This window comes from Peromyscus maniculatus, chromosome 3 (assembly GCF_049852395.1).
Source record: "Peromyscus maniculatus bairdii isolate BWxNUB_F1_BW_parent chromosome 3, HU_Pman_BW_mat_3.1, whole genome shotgun sequence".
In the NCBI taxonomy this organism is placed as follows: domain Eukaryota; kingdom Metazoa; phylum Chordata; class Mammalia; order Rodentia; family Cricetidae; genus Peromyscus; species Peromyscus maniculatus.
In genome coordinates, this window is record NC_134854.1 from 91,754,154 (window position 1) to 91,771,080 (window position 16,927).

A 16,927-nucleotide genomic window follows, 5' to 3' on the forward strand; every position below is an offset into this window, starting at 1 on the left:
TTTTTTCTTTTTTAATATGAAAACAATTTTCTGTTCTCTTTGTTACATATAGAACAAGTGAGAGGACCTACGCATTCCTACATAATTAAATTCTTGACTTCTAGTAGAATCATATCCTATTTTATGTACAAGTAACCTCAATTTGCTTCTTGAATTTACCATTTTTCCTATAAAGAATGATATTTTAATGGACTTTGTCTAGTGATATCTTTCATGACATAACCAAAGTTGTGGAATGAGACTGTCTACCCAATGCTTTCTCCATTTAGTTTGTTCTTCAATGGTGCACTTTTGATTTAGAAGATCAGAAGAAAGAAATCACATGCTTTAAACACTGTTATGGTGGAGGAGCTGGCAATTAAGCTGGAATAAAATGTGTTTTCTCTTTCTCAGCAGCTTCGGCAGACTTAAAGGACTGTTGAAGGAGCAGCAAGAACAGAAACAGGCTCTGATTGATCCCAATAGAGAGCATCAGCACAGGGGACGTTCTCACTACTCTTTTCAGTGTTTCTGTCTTGAATCTGGGCTTCTGACAAATGATGGCACTCATCATTTCTGGAAGCCCCTAGAGATTGTGTTTTACTGGAGAAAATGAGGCTTTGACTGAACACTGTTTTCTTATTTTGACTTAATGTCCAAGAGTTGGAGCCACTAACACAAATTTTACTACATAGTTCACTTCCCACTAAGTGTGCAAAGTGGCTTGAATAATTATAGAATAATCCAAGGTTATTATTCGTAAATATATCAATATTTCAGACTTCCAATTCTCACTCTTTTCTTTGAAGTAAAGTGAAGCTAGAAACACCTTAAGCTGTATTTATGGGATTGTGAAAAATAAAAATCCATTTGAGTGATTAATGTTGCAGATTCTCATCCAGACATGTTCAAAACATATTAGCATGGCAATGTTGCTTTCTGTTTGTGGTGGCTAATGTATGGTAGAAAAAAATATTATCTCAGAGCCAGCCAACAAAATAGAATAAGGGGAGAGTGTGTTAGGGCCTACATCACTCCTCATGGATGTGCCATTGATGACTTAAAGACTTATCTTATCACTACACCTGAATTTTGAGAGTCCTCCCAACCATCCAAATTGGCATGCTGGGGAGCCAACATTTTATCACATGGACTTGAGGGTCAATCTAGATCAAATATGAAAACTCTTGTAGCTTAAGCAAAACTGATTTCCACTCAGAACCTCATATTGTAAATAACATTACTCATGCACATCTAGAGTGAAAACCTCCTGAATAGTCAAATACTTTAAAGGAGATGTGTGACTTTGCTAACATATTAAATTTTCACCCAAACATGCCCTTATCAATGACTTCCATGCTGCAGAGGAGGGAAGTGATTGTTAGAAAAGAACATTATCTGGGACTTGGCTGAGATTTGTGTTCAAAGTTTAGCCTTGTGAGGAATTGATGGTGGTACTCTGAAAAGAGTAACAAATACAATATCAAAGCTTCCTCATGTTTCATAGTGAAAACAATGCTGCTTTAGCTGATTCTCTGACCCCAAAACCAAGCTCAGACTGCTGAGTTAGAAGCTGACTGACAGGATTCCTGGGTCCAGACTGAGTGACTATTCCCAGCTTAAGTTCTCATGAGCACATCTTCTGTCTTTAGGGTTGATGATGACTTTCAGAACTTCAAACCTCACACTTTCATTGTAGTGAAGGAAAGTGACAAGTACTACAGCTTTACTAAAGGATTCTGGTCAATGTTGATTGGTGTACACAAAGGACTTTCTTAAGAGTGCTTGCCAAAGATTTTGTTTACTTAATAAAAATAATATCCTACTGAATTTAAAATAAATGAATAGAGTATATAGAGTAAAAAAACTCATGTCTAGCCAAAAATGTCAACTATCTGACACTATAATTTTTTTACCCTTTGTATTAACTGATATATGTTTGTCTGTGGGTTTATTTAACACAATTCTTTAAGATCTTTCAATTGATTCCTTTCATCTAAACCTCCAAACATTGTTTTAAGTTAAAAACTTTAAGTGATCCTCTATTATTCTGAGAGAATATTAACAAGTTTTGGTGGGATCATTTTAAGACAGCATAGTTGAAGTAAAAATAGTGGTCATTTTACTTACAAAATAAGGCAGAAGCCCTGCATTGGATCTTTGATAACGCATTTGTTATTACTTTGAATTTTAAAAGACCACAAAGTCCAGGTTATTTTTAAAATCCTTTAAATATTTGTATTCGTAAGTACATTTATTTATATATGTAACATGAATAAGGCTCAGATGTAAGTTACTCTAGTCTAAAGAGGGGAATCTTGTCCAGTAGGAAACTTGTGCTCTAGAGCAGGAAGAATCACATCTTTAGTCATTAAGACCCAGCATCTCTTCAGTGGCAACAGCTGGCATTATCCTTTAAGGATTTTTGGTTGTTTGTTATTCTGTTGTTGATGAAATCTTTCCATCCAAAAGTGTTAGCACTTTCTGTTAGTATGTCAGTGTTCTGTATCATGTGGAAACTGTATTGAAATTAAAACATTAAAATCAAAACATAGACATCTTTTTAGCCGAGGGAAGCTGAGCCCTTGGGTAGTTGAGAGGGTGGTTGGAGGAGAGGGACAATGATAAAATGGAGTAGCATTTAGGTCTCCCTAAGGAGTGTTACCAGCTCAGCTTTAATTTTAACTTTTTGTATTTACCTTTTAGACTGTTTTGTTCTCCATTTTTAGGTCACAGAGTCAGCAGGCCCTGTTCCCCAGAAAAGGAGTTCAGGATATCCAGAGAAGTAACAGGTTAGATTCTGAAGTGGGAGGTCTGACTCCCACATTCCAGAGCCTTCTCAGCTCAGACCTACACAACACAGGACAGGTTGGCAGTAGAGTCTGCTCTGCTTTGACAGGGAAGGGTCCATCAGCCTGATTAGGTGAGAAAGGGTTCAGGGAATTAGTTTTAGAGGTTTGAGCTGCCAAAACCTGATGTGCAGAAATGAAGGACAGGGGTGAAAACAGAAGGGAGATGGTGGGAAATATTTTAGATCTTTTGTCATTTTGAAGTTGCCTGAGTCAGTGCCTCCCTTTCCCTCACACTTCCTGTTTCACAGGGCGGCTCCCTTGCTGCACTGTAAGCAGATTTCGGTTTCAGACAAGCTCCATGCTGGACCACAGTATCAGGAAGAGATGGGGCCATTCATAAGCTGGCATACATGCACGCACACATGCATGCAAGCACGCATGCATGCACACACACAATCACGGGCATTTGACTGGAGCTAGAGCAGCCTCCAGCCAGTACCTCCACCTGGTAAACCCTTCCTGGGAAATCTCCTGCTCTAGTAGATGCAGTTAGTTCAGCTAAAAAGATAGGAGCCATTTTAAGAGATCACATAACTGCATTATCAAATGAAAACAGCAAGAAGAAAGTAAAAGAAGCTAAGAAACTCCCTCAATGTGCCATATTGATCCAGCATATCATGCAAGCAGCTCACAGTTGTAAATTATGTATTTTCAATATTGGAGAAAGTTCTGTGAACCTCTGAGAAGAAGGTATATTCTTTTGCATTTGGCTGAAATGTTCTGTGAATATCTGCTAAATTCATTTGAAATAGGACATTATTTAATTCCAGCATTTCTTTGTACAGTTTTTGTCTGGATGGCATGTTTATCAGCAAGTGTGGCATATTGAAGTCATCCATAATCACTGTGTGAGAGTCAACATGTGCTTTCAGCTGCAGAAGCAGTATTTCTTTTATGAACTTGAGTGCCTTTGTTTTTGGTGTACAAATGTTTAGAGTTGCAATATCCTTTTGAAAGATGTTTTTCTTTGATGATTATGTAGTGTCCTTCCATATATCTTCTGATTTGTTTTGGTTTGAAATCTATTTTGTCAGATGTTAATATAGCTATACCAGCTAGCTTCTTGGGTCCGTTTACTTAGAATAGCTTTTTTCAAACTTCTACACTGCAGTGATGTCTATCCTTGATGTTAAGGTCTCTTTCTTAGATGCAGCAGAAAGATGCATAATGTTTTCTGATCCACTCTGTATTTCTGTGCCTTTTGATTTGGGAATTGAGGTTATTGAGAGTAAATTCTTTGATAGTGTTTATTCTTTTAAATTCTGCTTCCTGAAATTCATTTAGTAAATTCTTATCTGTAAACATTTGTACTGTACTGGTAGGTTTTGAAGAGGAGATTTTGGCTTGATCTTTCATATTGTTGGTAATTTTGAGGTGAGATCTGAACATGAGGACTTCTTTTGTTAGTTCTATGCTGTGGATGATTGATTGATAAAGTGCCAATTGGCCAGTAGCCAGGCAGGAAGTATAGGCAGGACAAGTAGAGAGAAGAATTCTGGGAAGTAGAAGGCTGAGGCAGGGAGAAACATTGCCAGCCACCACCATGAGAAACATGATGTAAGATATTAAGCCACAAACCATGTGGCAAGGTATAGATTTATAGAAATACGTTAATTTAAGTTAAAAGAACTAGATAAAAAGAAGCCTGCCACAGCCATACAGTTTATAAGTAATATAAGTCTCTGTGTGTTTTATTGGGTCTGAGCAGCTGCAGGACTGGCAGGTGAGAGAGATTTGTGCTGACCGTGGGGCAGGCAGGACCAGGAAGACTTCAGATACAGTTCTAAATTGACATGCACAAAGTATGTTGGGACATAAAGGGGGATGTATGGGATGGTTGGGTCTAGAGGTTAGAAGTGGCTTGGGAGAAAAAAAAAGACAGATAGATATGGGGTCCTGGAATGGTGAACAAAATGTGCCTCCTGATCCAATCATTGAATGTGTTTGTATATCTGGCTGGGTGAAAGGGTTGGGTGTCCATATGGGAGGCCCTGTAAGGTGAAGGATCAACAGGAGGAAGTCTTAGAAGAATTCTAGGTCTTGCTTGATGCACAGACAGGAGTGGCCAGACAAAGTTGGGACAATGCACATGGGACTGGGGCTATGTCTTGCTGGTGGGGGAGGGTGTGGGGCAGAGGGAGCCAGGGAGATTCTCCGGGTGTTTCTGAGGAGATGGATGTAGGAGATGTGGTTGGAGAGGCTTTGTATTCTGTTTTCATTTAATTCTAGAAATTTTAAATTGTTCTTCTTGATTTCTTCCTTGACACAATTATCATTCACTAGTGTGTTGCCTAGTTCCTAGGAGTCTATGTATTTTATATACTGTCTATTGCTCTTCTTATCCAGTTTTATTATCTTGTGGTCATATAAAATACATAATGTTAACTTAATTTGCCTATGTTCATTGAGCCTATGTTCATTCAGTCAAAATACATGGTAGTTTTTGGAGCATATTACATGAGCTGCTGAGAAGAGAGTATATTCTTTAGGGTACAATAGAATGTTCTGTGGAGGTCTGTTAGGTCCATTTCATTTTTGCTTTCATTTAACTCCAGTGTTTCTCTGCTTAGGTTTCTCCTAAATGGCTTGTAATTGCTGAAAGTGGAGCATTGAAATCATCTACGATAATTATACTATGGTTAATCTATGGTTTCAGATATAATAATATATCTTTTATGAAATTGAGTTTAGAACATATGTGTTAATGATCTTATACTTCGTATTTTGATCATATGAGGAAGTGAATCATCTGAAAACTTAAACTAAAATTAATCTTTATTTCTTTTTTTTTTTTTTTTTTTTTTGGTTTTTCGAGACAGGGTTTCTCTGTGTAGCTTTGCGCCTTTTCCTGGAGCTCACTTGGTAGCCCAGGCTGGCCTCGAACTCACAGAGATCCGCCTGGCTCTGCCTCCCGAGTGCTGGGATTAAAGGCGTGCGCCACCAACACCCGGCAATCTTTATTTCTTAAACTGTTTCTAATGGAGATTTTAGACACAGCCATACAAAGGTAATTAATTAAAAGTAGTGTATTGTTTCAAGGAATGAAATATCTCTAATAGGATATTTCTTTTTGCTCATTCAGATGTGTTGCTAAGGTAGAGACTTCAAAGTCTCTTGTCTTCAGATATGTCCAGGAAGCCCAGGATGGGGCCATGATGTGCTTTTGTCCCCACAGTACTTTCCTGGTGATGCTCTAGTCTTCATTTCTAGCAGCATATTTATATGTATGCTTAGATATGTACATTGACTCTTTCCACTCTCACTCTCACACCACACAGTTGACCATAGTTGAAGGCCCTAAACAAGACAAAGACTGTCTAGGAAATGGGCTTCCAAAAGTGATGGTGATGAAGAGGAGCAGAAAATGGGTAGTATTAAGAGAAAATTCAGAACCCTCACTAAGTCATAATGGGAAAAGAAAAGGAGGAATGTCATGACATCAATAGATGTTTTTAAAATAGATTCCTTTTCTTAATATGCAAATGACTTGATGCTCAAAATTTTCCAGAATGCAGAGTGCTAACTTAATCTGCATTTCCATAAAATGATTGCTGGTGAATTCTGCACTGTGTAAGTTTTCTCAAAGGTACACATTTATGAGCTCTCACATTAGATCTGAGAGTCAGAAAAGCACAATGCAATAAACAGCAACAACTGCAGACAGATGCAAGGATATACATAAGGACTATAGAATACCATCACGCTGTTGCAGACACATGGGAGCCATGGTACTCCAACCCTGGGTCGCAAGTATCAGGAGCACATGTTTACCCAGTACACAAGTTCCTTGGCAAATGAACTCTAACTTCTAGGCCAGCAGATTATTCCTCTCTTACATCTACAAGCTTCCTGAACACCTGACACTGCTTTACCTAAGCAAGTTAATGGCTTCAGAGTAGATCTCAAACTAGCTCCTTGTGTCTATTGTGTCTTCTACTTTGTTTCAGAATGTCAACTGAATATACAACTCAGACCACTAAGGGTAGTAACCTATGTATTTACTGTACTTGAGTGGAGAGTAGTTGTTTCTGTGCTACTGATGCTGAAAAGATGAAGAGTTAGGATTCACGAGATTTGACTGGCTGCTTACACTAAAAGCTCACAGTGTCCTTCAAAGGCAGACAGTACCTGACAAACATTCTCAACTGATGCAGGCATGAGGAGGAGCAGGTGAGGCAGTCCAGGTTGACATTTCTGCTTCTCTGGATGATTTATGACATGACATGTTTCACTGTGGGAGGGGTGTCAGAACCTTGCGGACAGTAATAAGTGGCAGTATCTTCAGCCTCCACGCTGCTAACTGTGGGAGAATACTGTGTCTCAGACCCACTGCACTGAACTTCAATGGAACCCCATCTTCCAAGCTGTTTGCACCATAGATCATGAGCTTAGGAGCCTTCCTTGTTTTCGTCTGGTACCATGATAATATAGTATAAATGTCCTCACTGGACTTCCAAGTGATGGTGACTCTGTCTCCCAGAGATGTAAACACGAAGGATGGAGTTTGTGTCATTTGGATGTCACATCTGCCACCTTCAATTAAAAGCACAAAACATAGATGATGTGTAAGCATGTGGCAAGAGAAATTACCCAATGTGTCAGTCAGGACTCACCAAATTGGGCTTCTTATTGCAGTAGATAGTAATTAAGACAGAGGATTACATGTCACAATGCAGAGAATATGTTACTGTAGAGTAGCCATCCCTAAATGGAATGTCTCCCTCACCACAGCTGAGAGACCATCATGAGACACAAAGAACATAAGACACAGAAACTGTGAGGGAATGCTGTAAAGCAGGGTCTTTTAGGCATAGCATGGCCAGGGCACAAATGAGCAAACTGTCACTGTGGTTGCTTGTACAACATTTGATGCAACACCATTTCATCCTGCAAGGGGAAGAGTAAGAGGATATTTTAATAATGCTTCACCAGGGGAATAGAAAGGAAGAAAGGAGGTAAGGGAGGTGAAATGCTCTAAACACAATAGATGTTTTGATGCTCAAAATACATAGATGATAATGTCAAATATAATTTTAAATTTAAATTCAGAACCATACCCAGTTCCACATCTACACCTGGCACACAATCAGCATCAGGTAATCTATACTGATGTTATGAAGAAAAAACTCTTTTCTGATGCAAAGACTTTTGGCACTGGAGTCAACACACTGTTCCCAGGCATGCTGTCCAGTAACAATTTGATCTTTCTGCAAAAGGATTCTGTAGCTATAATGACAGAAGGTGACTTCAAGAGAGGGTGGAGATCTGAATGGATCTGACCTACTCACAGGAGCCCTGAAAACCTGTATTTAGACTAAGAGAAAGATAAATCAGAAAGATTCATGACATACACAGTACCTGATATTGGAGTAGTTTACAATACTGGCTTTCAGAATAATAGAGTTATGGTACACTAAATAAACAATGAATAAATAAGTAAATTATAAAATTAAAAAATAAAACATGCCTAACAGCCTCTCAGTTTGAACACAGAATGACCATAAGCAGAGAATCCTGACTCACCATTCCTAGTGATATAGGGTGCAGGCATGAGAATTAATGAGCTGATAAATTAATAATAATTTGTTACTCAAGAATGGAGAAAAAGATGAACCATAGGTTCTTAGAACATCAAAGATTTGTACAAATGCTATCTTCCCACTGAGTACATGACCTGAGTTGCTGCTGACATTCTGGACATGTGCAATAGTGTGTTACAGAGCTCCTGTTTCCATCACATCATCATCACGTGCCTATATTCCCAAAACCACACAATCAGGCTGAAGCCTACAAAAGCACACGTAGAAATATCAACATTGAAGAAAGTCATGTTCTGTCTTTTCTGTGTTCATGGTCATGTTCAGTGATCACCAAAAGAACTCTGGAGGTTTTCTATAAGGGCCAGGAAAGAGATGAGGGCCATCCAAACAGACCTTTACTTCTTTGTGAGTTACACCTTGAATGAATGCCCCAGATGTTTTCAATAACCAATAGAGATTTTTATTTCTATGAAGAAAATTCCCAAAGTGCACATTGTTATGCTATTTTCAGGGAGGGTGGTTATTTTCTGTTTCTTTTACAATTTATATTGGAAACTAATTCACATATACTTGTCTCCCAATCAAACTTGAGAGCTAACTGTCATCCCTTAATACATTTATTTGTAATTGTTTGTCTATAAATTGTCTTCTAAAGGTTTGTATGTGAAAGGCTTGGTTCTTACCTGGTATAGACAGACATTAGGACGTGATGGGATCATGAAGTTTCTAACAAAATTATTAGAGAAATACATTGATGATTCATATTAAATGACATCAGCAGGTATAGAAATAAAGAGATTGAGAATGGTGTGAGGAGGCAGGTCACCAGAGATATGCCTTTGAAAAGCATTACTTGTCCTTGGTGTGCCTCTCCTTTCCTCTCCTGTTCTCCTCTCTTATTATCACCTCTTCCCCACCCCCCACATACACATTTCTCTGACTGTTGATTAGGATGTAAGTTCTCAGCCCCATGCCTGCCTACCTGCCCCCATGCTTTCTGCCAAGAAGATAATGGACAAATCCTCTGAACGTGTAAGCAGGCCTCCAATTAATCACTTCTTTTATGAGTTGTCTTGGTCATGACATCTCTTCACAGCAATAGAACACTAACTAAAACAGGCTGTTTCCTGCCCAAACATCTGTGAGTTCTTTGGGTTTGTGGCTATTGTTTGTGATCTAGAAGATGTTGCTACTGAAGCTCTGTGTTCCATGGTGGGTGCTCAATTAGTTTTTAATAGACATGAGTGGGATAAGATATCACAATATTTCCATTGAAGCAAATTGATTTCCCTTCCACAAGTCATAAATTCTACTGATTATTATAAGATATAAAGACAGTAAAAAATATCATAGTGACACAAATTGTATCCATTGTTAGGACACAGTGAGGTTTCTCAGTCTTCACAATTCAAAAGCAGATGGAGAGACATCAAAGGAGAATGAGGCCCATAAAATATGGGAAGAAAGGAGAAATGCTGTTGAGTATGTATGTGGGGGGGCATAGCTTAAGTCTAATTTATAGACCCTAGATTTTATGGAAATCTAAATTCTCATATGTATATGTATCTTCATTAGAAAGTGGGGGGAGCAAAGCAGAGCAAAACTAGAGAAAGAATGCACCAAGTAGGAGGTAGAAATGGGAAAGGATAAGAAGAGGGCAAATATTTTTCAAAATGTATGTTATATTTTAAAGGAATTGAAATACTTTTAAGACAGTTAATATATTGCAGCAAATTTTTTGATCAAAGTAAAAAAAAGAGTGGTGGAGACTAGTCACAATACTGATAGTGGGGATCCAACAAGAGCTGGAAAACAAAAGAAGGTATAGTGTCTTGCTGAGCCTCCACATGGAAATGTATGGACTGCAGTGATGTCTCAGCAGCTAAGACCACTGGCTGCTCTTCCTGAGTACCCAGGATCAATTCCTAGCACCCATATGGCAATTCACTACTATTTGTAACTCCAGTTCCAGGGGACCCAATGCCCTCTTCAGGCTTCTGTGGGCATCATATGCACAAGGTGAAAGACTACATACAGACAGAACACCCATGCACATAAAAAATATGTAATTAATACTAAAGCCTTCACATGAGATTGCAGGCTGACAACATCTTAACTTCAGGCCATTGAGTCCTGTGTTAGACTTCTGTGTTGCAGAATTACAAAATGATGATTTTTTTTTTCAGTTCAAGCCACATTCTGTGGTAAATTGTTACAGAAGAAATAGCCACTTAGACTGAGAACTTAAATACACTGTGCTCCAGCATTCTCTGAGACAATGAGCTTATTAATTTTCTGGTGGGTCTCACAAGTTTATGCATCAATGTGCCAGGTTCACTGACTATAAGGCAGATGAAGGAAGTGTGTGTGTGTGTGTGTGTGTGTGTGTGTGTGTGTGTGTGTGTGTGTGATGCAGGCAGCTGGTAGACTCTCAGATGAGGTTTGTGTTGGAGGAGGGCTGTAATAACCTTCAGGGCTTCAGAACAGACAGCAGTGATGGTGAGAGTGAAATCTATCCTAGATCCAATGCCAGTAAACTTATTAGGAGCTCCAGGTGCTCAAGAGACCAGCAGTTTGGAAGACTGCCCTGGTTTATGCTGGTACCAGGCCAAGTGGTTCTTCTGGGTAGATCTTCAAAACAGATTCTGAATGGACTTACAGTTGATGGAAACTCTATATCCTCCTGACACAGCCATAGAGCATGGAGACAAGGTCATCATGATATCACCACAGGCATGTTCAATTGAGAAGAGATGAATGTCATACATACACATATAGAGATTTCATGAAACAACCATTGATATTTAAAATGTTCCTGCTCTCCTATAAATAAAGCAAACTATGAATCTACTCAAACTTGAGAGCCTAAAATTTCTAGCATCTTGCACTCTATCTCATCACATAATTCACTGTTTCCATTGAATACCTGAATCTTATGTTGTTGGAAGGTTGTGAAAATGTCTTCAGCACTGTCTGTGCTCTGGCTACAATAACCCTACAATTGCAATAATCATACACATATCCTGAGAGTAACCAATAGTCCACTGACCAAACTCAAAGCCTATTCAACAAGAAAAACATCATGGCTGGTACTATCCAACATATTCAACTACCTGTGGCTGGTGAATTCCCAGGTACTGGAGGAGAACCTGCAACTATCACTTTACTAAGGCAGCATAATCACTAACTACATTATTATTGTTCTTATAACCAAAGGACAGCACAATTCGCACTCCTCATCAGGGAAATTACTCTTTGAAACATATAAAGAGTAGTACAGAAAACCACAACTGATCAAAATACAGATATGAGGAGTTTAGTGACAACTGATACTCCTAAAACACAACTCTTACACCTAAGGCCTAGGGATCATTTAGAAAGAGGAGTTGAAAAGATTGTATGAGTCAGAAAAACAGCAAGTTTTCTGTGAGGTTGTGTCTGCTATGAATGTCAGAAGCTACACACGTGAAGCCTCACCAACATGTCTGTTAAACATGAACTGAACAAGAATGACATCAATAGACACTAATGTGAAAAGGAGAGAGCTCAGGAGGCATCAACCCTAACATAGAACTACAGGTAATTATGGAATGCTGAGATTAGGAGAAATAGCCTTCCTCAGGGAAGAGTACACTAACTGACTATCGAGTATCAAATGGCTAACCCTGAAAATGTATGCATACAAGTAATATTATATGGATGTATTGGGCTAGATTTATATATTATGTTTAGAAATATATTTATATGTGTATACAAATGAGTACATATGTAACAATTCAAAGAGATAATGAATTTTAAAGAGAACAAGAGAAGTATGTAGGAAGGCTTGGAGAAAATTGGAGATATTCGTAAGGAATGTCTCTGATGCTGGTTTGGGAATAAAGGGGACCCCATTTAGGTTTTCTCAGTCTAAACATGAGAGGACCTTCTCTAGCCACTCCAGGAGTTCTTAGGCACAGGCGTGGGGACAAATGAGCTGCTGCAACAATAGAAATTCATTAGTTGGTTTTAAAAAAAAGAATCGGTGTTACAAGAAAGTCATAGATCTATACATCTATCACATTCCCCCTGAGCTCACTGCCAGGGTGATACTTTTAACTTAAACTGAATCACACATGCCTCTGTCCTTTTTCTGCCACAGGAATTTTCCTACAAAGCATCCATAGTCAAATGAATGCTAGTCTACAAAAACACAAGTAGGAACTGATTAGAAGGCCATTATCTGCCCCTTCTGACTTCTTTTGTTGTTGTTGTTGTTTTGTTTGTTTGTTTGTTTTGTTTTTTATTTTATTTTACAACACCATTCAGTTCAACATAATAGCCACAGATTCCACTGTTCTCCCCGCCTCGCCCCCCTCTCCCGCCCCCCAGCCCACCCCCATTCCCACCTCCTCCAGATCTAGGTCTCCCTGGAGGACTGGGATCGACCTGGTAGACTCAGTCCAGGCAGGTCCAGTCCCCCCCTCCCAGACCGAGCCAAGCGTCCCTGCATAGGTCCCAGGATTCAAACAGCCAACTCATGCAAAGAGCCCAGGACCCGGCACCAACGCACAGCTGCCTCCCAAACAGATCAAGCCAAATGACTGTCTCACCCATTCAGGGGGCCTGATCCAGTTGGGGGCCCCTCAGCCTTTGGTTCATAGATCCTGTGCTTCCATTCATTTGGTTATTTGTCCCTGTGTTTTATCCAACCTTGGCTTCAACAATTCTCGCTCATATAAACCCTCTTCTTTCTCTCTAATTAGACTCCCAGTGCTCCACCAGGGGCCCAGCCGTGGATGTCTGCATCCAGATTCCTCAGTCCTTGGATGGGGTTTATGGCACAACTATCAGGGTGTCTGGCCATCCCATCACAAGAGTAGGTCAGTTCCTGCCGTCTCTCGACCATTGCCAGCAGTCTTTTGCGGGGGTATCTTTGTGGATCTCCGTGGGCCTCCCTAGCTCTCTGCTTCTGACTTCTTGACCATGTACCATAATCACTAAAGGAGTTCTGAGCAAGGACAGGAGAAAACCAATAGTAATCTAAATGGACCTAACCTCACAGCTGAGCGGCCTGCACCCATAGTTAAGAATAGCAACATTTCGAGCTCCAAAGACAGACACTTCCTTTGATGTGGATCAACAAAATGTGCAAATTGTTATCTTTTTCTAAGGTAAAGTATGCTTTCTATCTCTCTTATAATTCATGATGGAGATTCTTATTCACCAGTTCTACCTATATTCCAATATGAATCCACTTCTATGTCATTCCAGTGTCATTTTTTTTTTCGGTATTATAGTTCATTTCTGCAGTGTGACTCAAAAGCTTCCCATGTGAAATAAATATTTGGTTCCCAGCTTGTGGCTCCAATATTGAATGTGAATGGATCATGAGTGCTCTGATTCAATTACTAGTTTTATCCATTGCTGTGTCATAATTAGATGCATTATTGGGAGCTTGTGGAAAGTAAGAAGTTAGTGCTAACTGAGAAACTAGGGGAATGCTTCTAAAGACTGTGTCGAGTCCCTGGCTTCCTCTTACCTCCCTTGGCTTCTCAGCTGCCATGAGGTAAGCATCTTTCCCCTCTCATGACCTTCTGCCATGATATTCAACCTCAGACTGGCATAGCTGTGTTTCTAGACACAACCACATTATGCAAGTTTGGACACATTAATTCTCAAGTACATATCTTTAAGGTATTTGGAGATCTCCAGCAGTTTTTTTTTGTAGTCTGTAACACACTTGCTCCCTGCTATTGTTGCTCAATAAGTTTCTTAACATAACACTGATGAGATTAGTCTACTTATTCTTTAGACAGGCACACAAATGATTGCCCTCTAAAAACACTAAGTTCTATTAATCGATATGTGATGAAAAGACTGGAGAGCAGCACATGCTAACACAACATTACATCCAACATTAGAATGCAGAGAGGGTACCTGGTCTCCACAGTTGGGAAAGCAGATGAGGGGTCTTCTGAGGGAGATGTGGCCCCAGAAACATGGACAACAAATATCACATTTTCATTCCTATGTGGATACTAAATATGTTGTGTGTTAAGTTTGTAGGTGCACATATATGTGTGTATGTATATGTATCTCTTTATGCATGCATGATCTTATATATGCATGTTTGTGTGTATTTGTGTATGTGGATATGTGTGTGGTATTTGTGTACAAATGTGTGTATGTACTTATGTATATAGGCATGTCTCTGATAAAAATACAGCACATTACATGGATAATGTAAAAATATGTAACAGCAGGAAAGGGAAGGAGAAATGATGAAGATCAGTGGATATGGTCAAAATATATAATATACTTGAAAGACACTGCTTTTATGGTGTTTGTATGCAATGAATATACATTAATAAAGAAAATTAATGTGAAGCAAGATTGCTCAGAGAGCAAAGACTCTTGCCACAAAGCTTTATGTCAGACCTGAGATTTATCCCCAGAACACATATTACAAAAAGAAAGACTCATGTCAAAGTTGTCCACTGACTGCACTTGTGCACCTACACACATATAAACATGCATGATTGCATGCACAAAAAATGTAATTAACTAAAATGTAATTTAAAATTAAAAGAATTTATAAAAATGGAAAGAAAAAACTTGAGAAATATTCAGCAGTAAAGAAGTAGAAAGTCCTCTAGAAGCTAAAAAGAAAGAAACTTTCCTAGAGCAGCAAGCTGAAGTGATGTTTGCCTACATCATCACTTCAGCCAATAGAGTCATATGTTGAACACCAGAACTCGAGAACCATAAAAATACAAATCTCTAATATTGAAGCAACAGAATTTATGGTAATATATTACAGAAGGACACAAAGATAATACTGGGTTCTTTCCTGCATTTCCGTATATACGTTTTTCATTTCGAAAGACATAAGAGACATTGAACTCATTATGTTTTACTTGGCTCAGCAAACTTTCATATCAGGGATTCAGGCTCACTGGCTCTCAGGCAGAAGGGGGAAGTGCACAGGTCCAGGGCTGTGTGTGGTGCAGGCAGCTGCTGAGACTTTGAGGGGAGGTTTTGGTTGGAGGCTGACACACTGTGGGAGGTTTACTGTATTGTTGCTGACAGAAGTAATCTGCCAGATCTTCAGGCTGGACACTGCTGATGGTGAGAGTGTAATCTGTCTCAGATCCACTGCCTATGAAGCGATCAGGGACTCCAGTGTACCGAGTGGATGCCAAGTAGATCAGCAGTTTAGGAGCCTGCCCTGGTTTCTGCTGGTACCAATTCAAGTAGTTCTTGCTGTTTTTGCCAAACAGACTCTGACTGGACTTGCAGCTGATGGTGACCTTCTCTCCTGCTGACACAGCCAGGGAGGATGGAGACTGGGTCATCACGATGTCACCACAGATACCTGTGATCATGAAATGACAATGAACATGCACAGAAACACAAATACACATTATGACAGTTAAAATGTCATTTAATGTCTTTATAATGTCATATTGTCAAAGTATTATTATGTAAGAAATATTATGCCCTGACTCTGAAATATCTATAATATTTTTTAATTTCTCACCAGACACCCAGAGCAGCAGGGACATGAGAACTTGAGTTTGTGACTCCATCTTGCTACCCCTGCTGTATGATGCAGTTCTCATGGGAAAGCCCTTGGTATAAATTCTGAGCAGCTGGGCTGGGCTGGAAGGGCTCATGCAAAGCAGTCAGCAAATACAAAAGCAAATGCCTAGGGAGTTTGTGTGAGAGCAGGTGGTGTCAATCAACAGGCAAAAATACAATCAATGTGAGCATGAACAATCACTGAAAGGGATCCATTTACAGCATTTCCAAGCAAAATCTACTAGGTGCTCTAATAACAGCTGTGGGTTAAAATTCAAGACATATTTAAATCAGGAATGTGAGGAGTGCTATCTCAGATTGTCAGTCCTAAGGAAATCATAAGATATGCTCTCAAAAATTGCAACAACAAATTAGGAAACAGAGTAAGAAGACATGCAATAAAAGAAGGGAGAGAGATAGGGGAGGAGGGACATTGGGTCAAAATTTGTTTTCACCCATCCTCAAAGCCACTCTTACATTGAGGACAATGAACAATGTCTCAGACATTTGGCCTCCAGTTTCAGGATAAATATAGGACAGAGATGCAAAGAAAAAGGCAGAATTCACTCTGTGGAAATCATGGGGGTCATGAATTTAAGCCTGGGATCAGAGAAGCTTTAATCTTGAAGCAAAGATAAACCCAGCAGAAACTAGCAAGTATCATCCCCCACCACTTTGGTAACTGAAAGAGCCTCTAAATTTTGGGAGATGGAAAGGAAATACAACAAACCAAATGTATCCTAGGACTGGGAAACAAGTAGTGGAAATAAAAATTGTGTCATCTCCTTAAAAAACAGAAACCAAATTTCTCCAAGAAGTCATGGCTGCAGACAAACACTGCCAAAAGTGTTTATTCCAGAAATGCATATTGTATGGTAATTTAGAAATTAGCTATATTGAAATGAGTCAAGGTGTTCTTGCTGACATAGTGAACAGATAAAAACTTTGCCAGAAGGGGGCATAGCCATCCCAAATCAAGCAATAATTTTACAA

At 39.3% G+C, this 16,927-nt stretch overlaps 1 pseudogene across 1 annotated transcript; it reads right to left on the minus strand.

Annotated features, from left to right (window-relative positions):
- Positions 1-7,059: 7,059 nt before the first annotated feature.
- Positions 7,060-15,945, minus strand: LOC102920500 (immunoglobulin kappa variable 4-1 pseudogene; annotated as a pseudogene). The gene is made up of 3 exons (XR_013049645.1): positions 15,894-15,945; positions 15,408-15,728; positions 7,060-7,364 (listed from the first exon to the last, which is right to left on the minus strand). The product of XR_013049645.1 is annotated as an immunoglobulin kappa variable 4-1 pseudogene (transcript).
- Between the last annotated feature and the right edge of the window lie 982 nt (positions 15,946-16,927).